Source organism: Anguilla rostrata, chromosome 1 (genome assembly GCF_018555375.3).
Source record: "Anguilla rostrata isolate EN2019 chromosome 1, ASM1855537v3, whole genome shotgun sequence".
NCBI classification, from domain to species: domain Eukaryota; kingdom Metazoa; phylum Chordata; class Actinopteri; order Anguilliformes; family Anguillidae; genus Anguilla; species Anguilla rostrata.
In genome coordinates this window covers 82,619,056-82,631,257 of record NC_057933.1, presented here as the reverse complement: position 1 = coordinate 82,631,257, position 12,202 = coordinate 82,619,056, and the positions used below count along the sequence as shown (strand labels likewise).

Below are 12,202 nucleotides of genomic sequence, written 5' to 3'. Positions count from 1 at the left end.
TCATCCATCCCCCCCTTGGTGTTAGTGACGGGAACCTGTCTCTTTCTCGTGCTTATGTGCCCATCCCCCACATGAACCACACCTTCCAGACAAACAATGTATCATATCTTCTCACAGACCCATATATAAAGCTTTCTTTGGGCCTTGCTCTCATTTTACTCTGTGAACACAATGAATAGGCAACTGAGTAGGCAATTGTCTGTCAGAGAGGCTCTGGACCATATTTTTTAACCAAATGATGATGGAGAGGAGATTGAAATTGAACCAGAGATAGAGGAAGATGTCTCAGAAATGGAAGACAACAAAATTTGGTGATGATTTATGGTTTTTGTAATAATATAAGAGCAGTTAAAACAGACTGGCCAAATTTGGCCGCAAACACTATAATAAGTGGGGGAGCAACGAACACTGGAGAAAGGTTAAATAAATTTAGCTTTTACTTAGACATTCAGATTGTACAAGTGTTGTTTCGGGAGGGTGTTTTGGGATTTCATTAAAACAGCATTAAAAATGTGTTTCTCTCTTTGTTGCTTGTGTTTTAGATTATATGTTTTTGGTTATGAATGTAAGAACTGGAAAATGTCTGAAACAAGGACCATGAAATGGGAGTCACCGTGTTTACACCCTTTTCCCCCTTTATCCTTATCGCATGTCCAATCATAGCTCCAAGCCCATACCATAGCTAACATACCCTCCTTCATTTTGGGAGGGTAAAGGCTGTCAGGCATGTTCTCTGAGACCGAGAGCTGCTAGCAGCCAATGTTTTTTCTTCGGTGGTTCTCCAGCTGAGTTGTGCTGCCAAAGTGTTGGAGGACCACTCTTTGTGCATCATCACTGGCGCAGGTAAACCACAGGTGTCTGATCATGCAGGTAAATGGTAAATGGTAAACAGACTGCATTTATATAGCGCTTTTATCCAATGTGCTTTACAATTGATGCCTCTCATTCACCCATTCACACACACACACACACACACACACACCAACGGTGAAAGGCTGCCATGCAAATGACCAATCAGCTCGTTGGGAGCAATTGGGGGTTAGGTGTCTTGCTCAGGGACACTTCGACATGCCCAGGGTGGGGGGATCGAACCGGCAACCCTCCGACTGCCAGACAAACCGCTCTTACCCCCTGAGCTATGTCTCCCCTGTGGGATAACCTTCCCTCCGCGGTCTCCCCCCTCCCTGTGTAAGGCGACTCCCCTCCGCGGTCTCCTCCCTCCCTGTGTAAGGCGACTCCCCTCCGCGGTCTCCTCCCTCCCTGTGTAAGGCGACTCCCCTCCGCGGTCTCCCCCTCCCTGTGTAAGGCGACTCCCCTCCGCGGTCTCCCCCTCCCTGTGTAAGGCGACTCCCCTCCGCGGTCTCCCCCCTCCCTGTGTAATGAGACTCCCCTCCGCGGTCTCCTCCCTCCCTGTGTAATGCGACTCCCCTCCGCGGTCTCCCCCTCCCTGTGTAAGGCGACTCCCCTCCGCGGTCTCCCCCTCCCTGTGTAAGGCGACTCCCTCCGCGGTCTCCTCCCTCCCTGTGTAAGGCGACTCCCTCCGCGGTCTCCCCCTCCCTGTGTAATGAGACTCCCCTCCGCGGTCTCCCCCCTCCCTGTGTAATGAGACTCCCCTCCGCGGTCTCCCCCCTCCCTGTGTAAGGCGACTCCCCTCCGCGGTCTCCTCCGTCACGGTCGGGGTCAGATTCCGGAATGTGGAGCGCGCCACATGCTTTTTTTTTTTTCTCAAATGAATGCGGATCCCAAGAGCCGGCGGACAATTTGGCAAAATAACGGGTCCCCTTTAAAAAACTGTGCTAATGAAGAACGGCAAGGCTGGGGTTATTTTAAATGTTACCTATACCATCTATTATATGACTAATATTGATATAAGGCTGCCAAAGGATCTTGCCAGGCACAGATTATGTATGGTGGTTAGAAATTCTCGTTCTACCCCAGGAAATGAAAAAATGAAGACAATTTGAAATTTTGAATACTTGAACAAATACCAAAGTAGGAAAATGAAAATCCATAAATCTCCACACACCTATACTGAATGAAGTTCACTTAAGACTATAAAGAAACTTACTTCATGATACCTATTTTGACAAGGCTTCCTGTAATACATTCCTCTTAATCAGATTATCCTGATTGAATAATTACCACTTGGCCTGTCAGAGCCTGAAATCCCTGGTGTGTTCAGCATTAACATTACACGTGAGTGTTATGACGGCCTCTTTAGACACCATGGTGCTGCCCTGTTTGGCCATCCCTCAGAGAAGCAAGCTGCCTGACCACTGCGGCAGGGCCTCCAGCACTGTAATCAAGCTGAACACCAGGCCCCCCAGGTCAGAGCCAGTATGGCCAAGGCATAAGGTAAGAAGACAGTACATGTTCCTTGGAGCACCACGAAGATGGTGGCAACAACTTGCCCTCAGACTAATTTTGAACCCCTTGGTGCTCGGTTCTTTGATCCCTTTCACAAGAGCCATTTGCTCCCAGTTTTATTAGTTTCTCCCTGCATGGTTCGAGTGGTCAGAGGTACAGCCTGTATTCCAGTAGGTAGTTTTGGGCTGATGGACGCTGTCTTGCATCCTCGCGTGCCAATTAGCTTGTTGAGTTAAGCACAGGTAGTGAATTTATCTGAAGGAGTTACAGAAGTGGTTCAGCCACTCAAAGGTGGGATTTTAGCATTCGTATCTTCTCAGGAGGGTCAATGCCAGACACCATACTGGCCCTAGATTTGGCAGTGTTGCCAGAGGTAGAACAGGTGAAAGTAAGATCTTTACAAATGCAGGTCGGTTTTCTCTGTTCACAAAGGGGATTTGGGTTGCATCAACCTTATCTCACACAACATCCCTTTGCTCAAAGACGTACCAGTCTGTCAAATGTTTAGTAGAATCCATCCCTCACATTAGGATGCAGTTAAGGCCCACATTTATCAGCTGCTGGATAGCCAGGCTATCCGGGAGTGTAGTAGCCCCTATGCCTCTCCCATCATCCTGGTTAAGACATTCTGAAAATGTCTTATATGTCTTCTGATAATGATCACCAATCACTAATGGTCTCTTGCTCCAAATTAATTAAAACCTGCTGATAAGGAGCAACCTTTTAGTTTTCTAACATTACAAAAAAAGAAGAAGAAAAAAAACACTTAAATCTTCACCTGGTTGATTTGCAGCTTATGTTCAGACTGACCAGAGGTTACTCTGTGGTCATGTGTAAGTCAAGCTAATATTCACCTTATTTTCTATGACCTTTTCATCTGCCTTGGGAACGTTAATGAGCTTTTACTGCTGATGGGTGGTCATGGCTGAAGCTCTGTAACGGAAGCAGTCCTTGCTTTTATAACCCTTCCTTTCCAATCTACTTCTACTTTTTTGTGTGCAGACAGTCATCTGCACTCAGCCAACGGGTTCAGGTAGCTGTACTGCACAGGGAATCCACAAGGGGGCTAGAGAGAGCACAGTGTGGCGTTGCAGCTAGTAAGCTGGCCCTATAACACTTGAGTTACACATTCTTATCTTGGGTGTTGAAAAACATTAGAAAATAGAAATATTTGATGATGAGAACAGGTCATTTTGCCCCATATTGGCTCATCTCACTTCCCAAGGCACTAATGATTTACCTGCAAACAGCTGTTCTGTGTATTGGACAAAATGCTTAGGAGATGAATAGGTGGCAATATTTAGGAAACCACGTTTATGGGAATTAGACCAGGATACTAGGGTAAACATCCCTACTCTTTTTGAAAGTGCTTGAGGATTTTAATGGCCACAGTGAATCAGAAACAGGATCAGCCTCAGTCAAAGGATGATGTTAACTCAAGTTTTCTCATGTCGTTTCTCATTTCCACTGAAATTGCTGTTTTGGACAGCCTCATCATCATCAGCGTACACAATGTTTCTTGAGATACTTAAAGAGACGTTTCAGGCGAGATCCACAAAGAAGACAGACATTCCAGTAAAGAAACACTTGCAAGTTCTGCCACAAGGGGTCACCACACTGCTGCCTATCAATTTTTCAGATGCCTGTTGTATTGTATGTCCCATAAAAAGCCTTGAATGAAGGAAAAAAACTTAAGCTAAAAGCAACCATCACCTCAGTTGTTACTTGATATAACTTCAGTCAAAACAGACAATTCACCTTAAGTTCGTCACAAATTCTTTTTTATCAATTTTTGATATTCATTGAAAGAAAAACAAGAAAATACTGTATTGCAAAAGTGCGTACCAGTGTGTGAATTCAAAGTAAGGTTTATTGCCCAGCCCTAGTTTGAATACAGCTTTCATGCAGGCTTTGTTGGGAGGGTTCCTTCAGCTTGCGGTCTGTTTAACACCATGAGGCATAAAGACCCCCCATGCATGTTTGATGCAGGAGGAGCCGGAGGATGTGTATGAGAATGTGCACGAGAATGTGCATCCCTGCATCGTCCCCATAAAGGATGTGACTCAGAACCCAGAGGCAGACGGACCTCCCAACTGCAATTAAACTGTTCTCTCCTCTGTCCGACTGTCAGTCACACACAGATAGCAGCTCTTCTCATGTTTTATGTCTCTTTTTTTCAGATGTCCCAGACTCAGCTCAGAGTGACCTCCATCTTTAATGATCGATGCTTATTTTTCATTTATTCAAAAGGTCAGGATTCATTCTGAATGTGCACAGAGACGATTATTTCTCCACCAAAGTTGACTTGAATGGCGTGTGCTACCTACATATGTACATATGTTTGTGTGCAGCTCTCTCTCTCTCTCTCTCTCACTGGGAGAATACAAAGGGTAGCACATGCTTATTGGCAAGGACATTTACCTGAGCCTGTGTGTGGTGGCTTGAGCATTAAGAAACTGATACATGTGGGTCACGATATAAAAGAGCCTACTTTTTTGTTGGCTGTAGCATACAGACAATTTTAACCCGTGAACCAGTATTTCTGCATTTTTATTATGTGCAAAATGAAAATGCAAATCAAGAGATTTTATTTATTTTTATGCAAAAAAGGTTGCCTGGAGTCCCTGAGCTGCCTTTCTTTCTGTATTCAAGAGAAAAACATTTGATATCATCCAAAATCATTTGTGTTTAATAACTGATTCCAGACGAGAGATCTCTAGAACCTTCTTTGTGTATCACTATTCCCGTGTGATTTATATTCTGGCTCCAGAATGTCTGTTCAATTTGACACAAACTTGTTTGTAATGTTTTAAATGCGAATGTTAAGTTAAACGTTAAGTTAAATGTTTAGTTTTGCATACTCTGTCTCATCATCAGTACATGTTATCTGCAGTGGACAACTCATTAATGTAATTAATGTAATTAATAGATTCTCATTTCATTTCGATATTTGAGTGTTCTGAACACATACTGTAAGCCTACCGTATATCACTTGGAAATAAGCAAAGGAATCCTAAAATCAGAAAGAATTTTGACAGAACAGACAGGTGTTTGCACCACCGTAATCTTTCATTTGATCTTTTCAATTCCAAAACAGGAAGCTTGACTGAAAGGACCCAGACAATGACTGAGACAATGCACGCACAAGCACGCACAAACACGCACACACACACACACACACACACATACACAGCCCTTTGTATTATTATCCTTGTGAGGACTCGCCAAAGACTACATTCACCTGCTAGCCCTTAAACCTAACCTTAACTGTTTTAACTGCATGCTTAACCCTCCCCAATTTTAACTCTGACTCGAAACTTAACCTTTAAAAAAAGTGTGCACCAGCAAAATGTCCTCAGTTCATGGCATTTTCCTCATTTTGAATTCAGTTTGAGGAGAACTGGTCCTTACATTGATAGAAAATAAAGTACACGCACATAATCTGTTGAAAGTGTCTTGTCTAAAGTTTCTTTGTACATCAGTGTGTTTAATAAATAGATTTCAGTAGAAAACTGAAGTTGTAACGTACTGACATGATTCCAGTTCTAGTAAACAACATTTTTGACAAATTCCAGTCTGGTTTTAGAGCTCTGCATAGTACAGAATCCGCTCTGTTGAAGGTATATAATGATATCCTTCTCTCTGTCGATTCTGGTTCCTGTGCCATCTTAGTCCTGGTCGACCTCAGCGCAGCATTTGATACAATCGACCATGGCATTCTCTTAAGATGCCTGGAGGGTGAAGTTGGTCTGCAGGGCTCAGTGTTACAATGGTTTACCTCCTACCTGAAAGAAAGAACCTTTTCCGTTAAAGTAGGAAACTGTTCTTCATCCCCTGCGTCCATTAAATGTGGCATTCCCCAAGGTTCTATTTTAGGGCCTCTTTTATTCTCACTCTACATCTCCTTGGCTCTATTTTTGAGAAACATAATATTGTGTATGTATTGCTCATTAAATAACCTTTTTAACTGTCTAGATGACATTAAATGCTGGATGGAATTTGAAATTTTACTATTTGTTTTTAAAGCCCTAAATGGATTAGCTCCACAGTACATCACTGATCTACTGACTCCATATTCTGCTCCCAGGTCACTTAGGTCATCAGCTAAACAACTCCTCTCAGTCCCCCACTCACGTCTTAAAACTAAAGGGGATCGGGCTTTTTCTGTTGCTGCCCCCAGGCAAAAAACAGAAAAATGCATTAACAAAGGTGATCAAGGTCTGTAGCAGTATCACAGGTACGCAACAGAAAAGTCTGTCTGATTTGTATAACAAACAGTTGTTGAAGAAAGCAGAATCCATCCTGTCCAATAGCACAAACCACCTGCACCTAGAGTTTCAGACCAGATACAAAAACTCCTTCATACTCTCAGCCATTTCACTGCTAAACTCCAATAGAAAAAGGTAATACCAGCAATTGAGTTAATTGCCTTGGTACTGTTTTCACTGCTGCACAGCCAATTGCCCCTCTGGGGACAAATAAAGTTCTACTTGACTTGGATTTCACATGTAATCACTTGGGTTTTCACATGTAATTACATGGGAATTCCTGTGGGAATTTACATGGACTTCACCCATTAAACAATGAATATGTTTCAAAACCACATTTCCCAAATGCACATGTTCTACATATTGCCCATGTGATTTTACCATGATATATTTCACATGTGATGATCACATGTGGTTCTTTTTCACACAAGAATCACATGGGTTTTTTCATGTGGGAATTTAATGCGTTTGTTTTTTTTGCTGTTCATGGTACATTGTGATTAGCAGGCATAGAGATAGGTGACATCATTCATAGAGACAGGTGATGTTTTTACTGATGAGGAGGGGAGTAGGAGGGAAGGAAGGAGGGGACAATACACAGCTTGGGGTTGGACATTTAAAGAATATTTTGCCCAGGTGAGGAACAAGAGTGAAAAGCAGGGAAGGCCAGGTGAGTGGTGGTCGTGATGACTTCAGGGACATGGGGCCTGATTAGATGCATTTGTGTGACTATTTATAAGTATTGACTGGAAATATGTACATTTTTACCTTATCAACTCAAAGCATTAACTTCACTTTCAGAGCTATTTAATTTTTCTGACTTTGACTTTCTGACTTTTTCCAGTTTTGGACATAGCACAATGTTGGAAATTAAATGTTTTACATTATGATGAGCACAAGTACTTGGCATAAAATATCTACAATACTAATCATGCAAGTATTGCATTGTGAAACTGCTATGCATTTAATGAACACACTAAAATAAAATCCCACAGTCGTCTATAAAATACAATAAATACAGTGTGAAGTTTTATACTGGATATTTGTTCTACTGGCAGTATTAGCAGGTAGGTATGTCTTATTCAACAGCGTACATTTAGATGTCAGAAAGATTACTTGTGCTGCTATGCAATCAAGATTTATCTCTAAGGATGAATAAATCTGTTCAGATATAAGCAGTAGACTTCATTTACTATTTATCCCGGGGGATGGATTCATAATCAGAATAAAATGTTGGGGTTGTCACAAACTGTGCATAGATAAAAAGGTAAGCCCCAGTGTAGACCATCACTCCACCATTCCACATTTTAAAAAATTGTAAACTGGCCCACACCTCAATTACAATAATAGCTCTTTGAAAATGATTACTTTTTAATTTATTTTTATTTTGTTTTCTAGGGACGTATGAATGTTCTACAGAAGGTATGTTATCACAAATTTTTAAAAAAGTAATTTCTGGTCAATTTCCACTCCATTCACGCATTTTGATAAATAAAGTTGAGGACTATATGCTTGCATGCATGTGCAATGTATATGTGTGAGCAGAATGCAGAATGTTTTTGCAGCTGAAAAATTGTATCACATGCTTCACTAATGGGACTCCAGTGGGGCTCTCTTGGTAAAATCCTTTTTACATTACATTGTTATACAATATTCTGTTGCCATTCCATTTTAAATTTATCGCGCTAATTCTGCGATAGGGGATGAATATCATAATTACGAAAATAACGTTATTTAGTTCCGTGCAAGGTTGAGGAATTAAAAAAAAAAAAAAAATTAAAAAAGCTAACAGTTACTCGTATTCCAGATTAGTGGACCAGCAAAGTAAGAAGGGTGCTTTCCTAGGATGGGTTTATAAATGAATAGACGCAGCATGTGTCAATAGACATATGTCAATTTCATAAAGCTTCAATTTTGACGGTTCAAACTGTGAAGCTGCTGGAGCCCTATTGTTTTTGTTCCATTTATTTATTTATTTATTTATTTATTCTCTAAAAAATTATGTTTAGAGAGAAGCACGTTGAAACCATAGAAGCCTGTTTCCGAGAACAAGAAAAAAATGAGCTATTTACGACTTTTTTTCTCTTATTTCTCACAGTTGCTGAATTCTGACTTTTTTTCTCGCGATTGCGGGCTCATTTCTTAGAATTCTGACTTTATTTCTTTAAATAGGGAGTTTTTATTTCTCACAATTCTGACCGCAAGTAAACAATTGTAGTGTATATTAAATAAATTTGCAATTGCGAGGAAAAAAAGCATATTACGGGAAACACCATAAAAAATGACTTTAACTGACATAACTAAATCACAGTTACACAGGAATCTACATGGGTGTGTCAAATAAAGTTGAATGCCATTTAGATAGATGTGTCAATTATGAAAGGGCTGAATATCAGCACTTTTATATGTGAGTTTCCAAGGCAACGTGAAACAAAGAGGCCAAACAATAGCCCAGAGCAAATGCTCTGCGTGAAGATTTTGACTAACATCAAAGCAATGGGCATAATATGGCAGTGCCTCTTTTGTTTCTCTCCCTTTTTAGTTGAACTATCCTTCAAATATCTGACTGTTTTCAACACAAATGCAAAAGAGAGAGGGAGAAACCAGCTCTACATCACATCCTATCTACCGAATATGAACGTGGTTGTCACTGTCAACAAGACTCCACACAAGAAAGAGCTGTCAATGCAAGGTGGAGAGCGTGTAACAGTGGAGGTACCTTCTGAGACAGAATTGATAGGCACTGGCAAAAATTCAAAAACAGTCATGATTCAGTCCAACAAATTCATAACCATCGTCTAAAATCTGAAGTAGAATTCAGTTGACACTTCACTGGTGTACCCAGTGACTGAATGGGGCCAAAGGTACTCTTCACTCCATCAGCTAAGGACCACCTGAAAGAGTTTGCTGTTTTTAGCTTGCAGGATTCTACTATCATGACTGTAAAGTTGAAGTGCGCTGTCAAATTTAAAGGTCAAACTTACCAGCGAAATGAAGATCTTACTGCCCGCATTCATGCATCTGAGATTGTCTACCTGGAGTCCGATGAAGACTGCACCGGTTCAAGAGTGGTGTCAGACAAGCCTATAGGCGTCATCTCAGGACATGCGTTTGCTTGGAACCACCCTGGGCTCACATGCCAGCATACTTTCAAACAGAAGTTACCTGTAGAAAAATGGGGTACATCCGTCATTGTCCTTCCACTAGAGTATCAGATCCTGAAGGACTACGTGTATGTCTTTGCTTCTATGTCCCCTCAATGTCACTTACCAAATTGGTGCCAAATCTCAGGACATTAATCTCAATGCTGGTCAGTGGAAAGCGCTTCCAATGGATAAGAATACACCATTAGTCATTGTGGTGTGGGGATGGCTGGTTTAAGCAGCCACACCTGCCCTGGGTCAAGCTAATTAGACCTGGCCAATTGGATAATTGGTTAAGAATTAGATAATTGGCCAGGCTAATTAGACCCAGGAACAGGAGTGGCTGCACCTGTGCGTAGTGAGGTAATCACTGCGCACAGGTTAAATCTGCCATCCCCACCCACATCAGGAGCTCTCTGTCATGACAGGGTTTAACATCTGCTCATTTGGCTATACCATCTTGCCAAACCCTCGTGGAATAAATGTGGACTGTTTTAACATCATCTCCCTGTGTCTCTGTGCTGGAGGGCCCCAAGGAAAGCCACTTCGGTGGCCTGTGGCAGGCGTGTTTGCCACAGTCATCTCTTCCACACAGCCCATTCAAGTCCTCTACTACTGCAATGGTGGCAGAATTAGTGATGGCTCTGTATTTGACTCCTTCATCATGAATATTGTACCCAGTGACAAGTTCTGTCATGCCAACGTCCTAGAAGATATGGACGGCTTGAGTAACTATGCCCTTATTGTTGCCAAGACCAAGACATTAATGAAGTGCAATTTGATAACAATCGTCCAACCTTCAAGCAGCAGCAAGTCCAAGGAACAGAATACTCTTGGGGTCCTTACACCTATGAGAAAGGAAAATGTCACCACATTCTGCTGCATCACTCAGCTCCCATTGGAGTCTACAGTGTGGGCACAGCAAAACAAAATGGTTATGGAGCTCCTGCCTCTTGTGCTCATGAATAAAAAAAGTTTTTCCATCACACTTAAAGTAAGCATCGCACTTAAAGTAAGAATCACACTTAAAGAATCAGCATAAGTAAATGTTTATATTCTGAATCCAGCAGTTTTAACCAGTTTAACACCCTCGTTTTAACGTCCAGGACTCTGAATACTGAAAACAAGCGTATCAACAGTTAAAAGTTGTTCTCACTTACAAATTCAACAGATAAAATATATTTATTTGATTTAATTTGGCAATTATTATTAAAGATAGTGATTGTGAATTAAAAATCACTGAATTATGCAATAGGCAGAAAAATCTGTTGGGTCAAACTTTAAACACCCTAAATCCTGGGTATGTCACAGAGGGTCAGGCACGGACTGTGTTATCTGAAATTTTACAAATCAACATTAAAGTTGCCTCATGTGGTTTTAGGCAGGGCTAAACACTATGAAATTCTTCTTATTATTAAAAGGATTCCTGGATTTAAGCCCATCATAAGGACACCAAACATGAATATGTCAGTAGGCAATCCATCCAGTTACTGCATACCTCTTTAGAATGGAAAAATGGAAGTTTGCACCTACGTATTTCTAATGAAGGAGTGAAGGAGTTTATTTAAACAGGTTGGTCAACTGACAACTGAGTGTCATGGTCCTGTTTTCCTGTCTGTGTTTCCCCTGTTGGGCCGCCAGATGGCGGCACTTCTGTTTTGTGTCCTGCTCCCCCCCTGTTAATTGTATGATTGTTTCATTGTCTCGTTATCCCATCATTGTTCCCACCTGTGTCTTATCCCCTCCTTCTGGTTTGATTGTTTTTTGAGTTCACCTGTGTCTTGTTACCCCTGTCTATTTAAGTTTTCTGTTCCCTTGACTCGGGTGCTGGTTCCTTGTGTTTGTTCTGACTTATGTTTTGTTTCAGACTGAATATACCTGCCTGTGTTTTGTTTGACTTGTCCTTGTGCTCTGTTTGACCTGCCCTTGTCCTCTACCTGCCTCTGTTCTGCCCTGCCCATGTTTGTGAGTTCCTCTTGTTTTCTGTTTTATTTAGATATTTTTTGAGTTGGTGTTTTTGCCCTTCGTGTCCTTTTCTGTTCCCTGTTTGTTTGCCCTGTAAGTAAAGTCTTTGTTAATTTTCCCCTTTTTGAGTTTCGTGTTTTTTTCCACTCTGCGCCTGGGTCCCAGCACCCGTACCGTTACACTGAGTTCTTTCTAGTGATGGCAGTGATGACAGGGAGATAAAAGTGGCCAGGGAATGCAAGGGATTTTGTAGCCAGTCAGATGAGGGGGATGATTGGGTGATTCCTGATTTAGGGAACCAGGTCTGTAGCAGTTTGACCAGGACACTGGGGTAAACATCCCTACTCTTTTGAAACACACAAGAACATGCATTCCTGCATCGTCCCCATGAAGGACTTGACTCAGAACTCAACTACATCACAGTTCATTTCTCCCGGAGGTCCAGGTAGATCCAGGCAG

The 12,202-nt window shown here is 41.7% G+C and overlaps 1 long non-coding RNA gene across 1 annotated transcript; it reads right to left on the bottom strand.

The window, feature by feature from the left end:
• Nucleotides 1-9,384: 9,384 nt before the first annotated feature.
• LOC135242082 (uncharacterized) lies at nucleotides 9,385-10,001 on the bottom strand. The gene is made up of 3 exons (XR_010326214.1): nucleotides 9,906-10,001; nucleotides 9,620-9,800; nucleotides 9,385-9,529 (listed from the first exon to the last, which is right to left on the bottom strand). It is a non-coding gene; the product is annotated as an uncharacterized LOC135242082 (long non-coding RNA).
• Nucleotides 10,002-12,202: the final 2,201 nt, after the last annotated feature.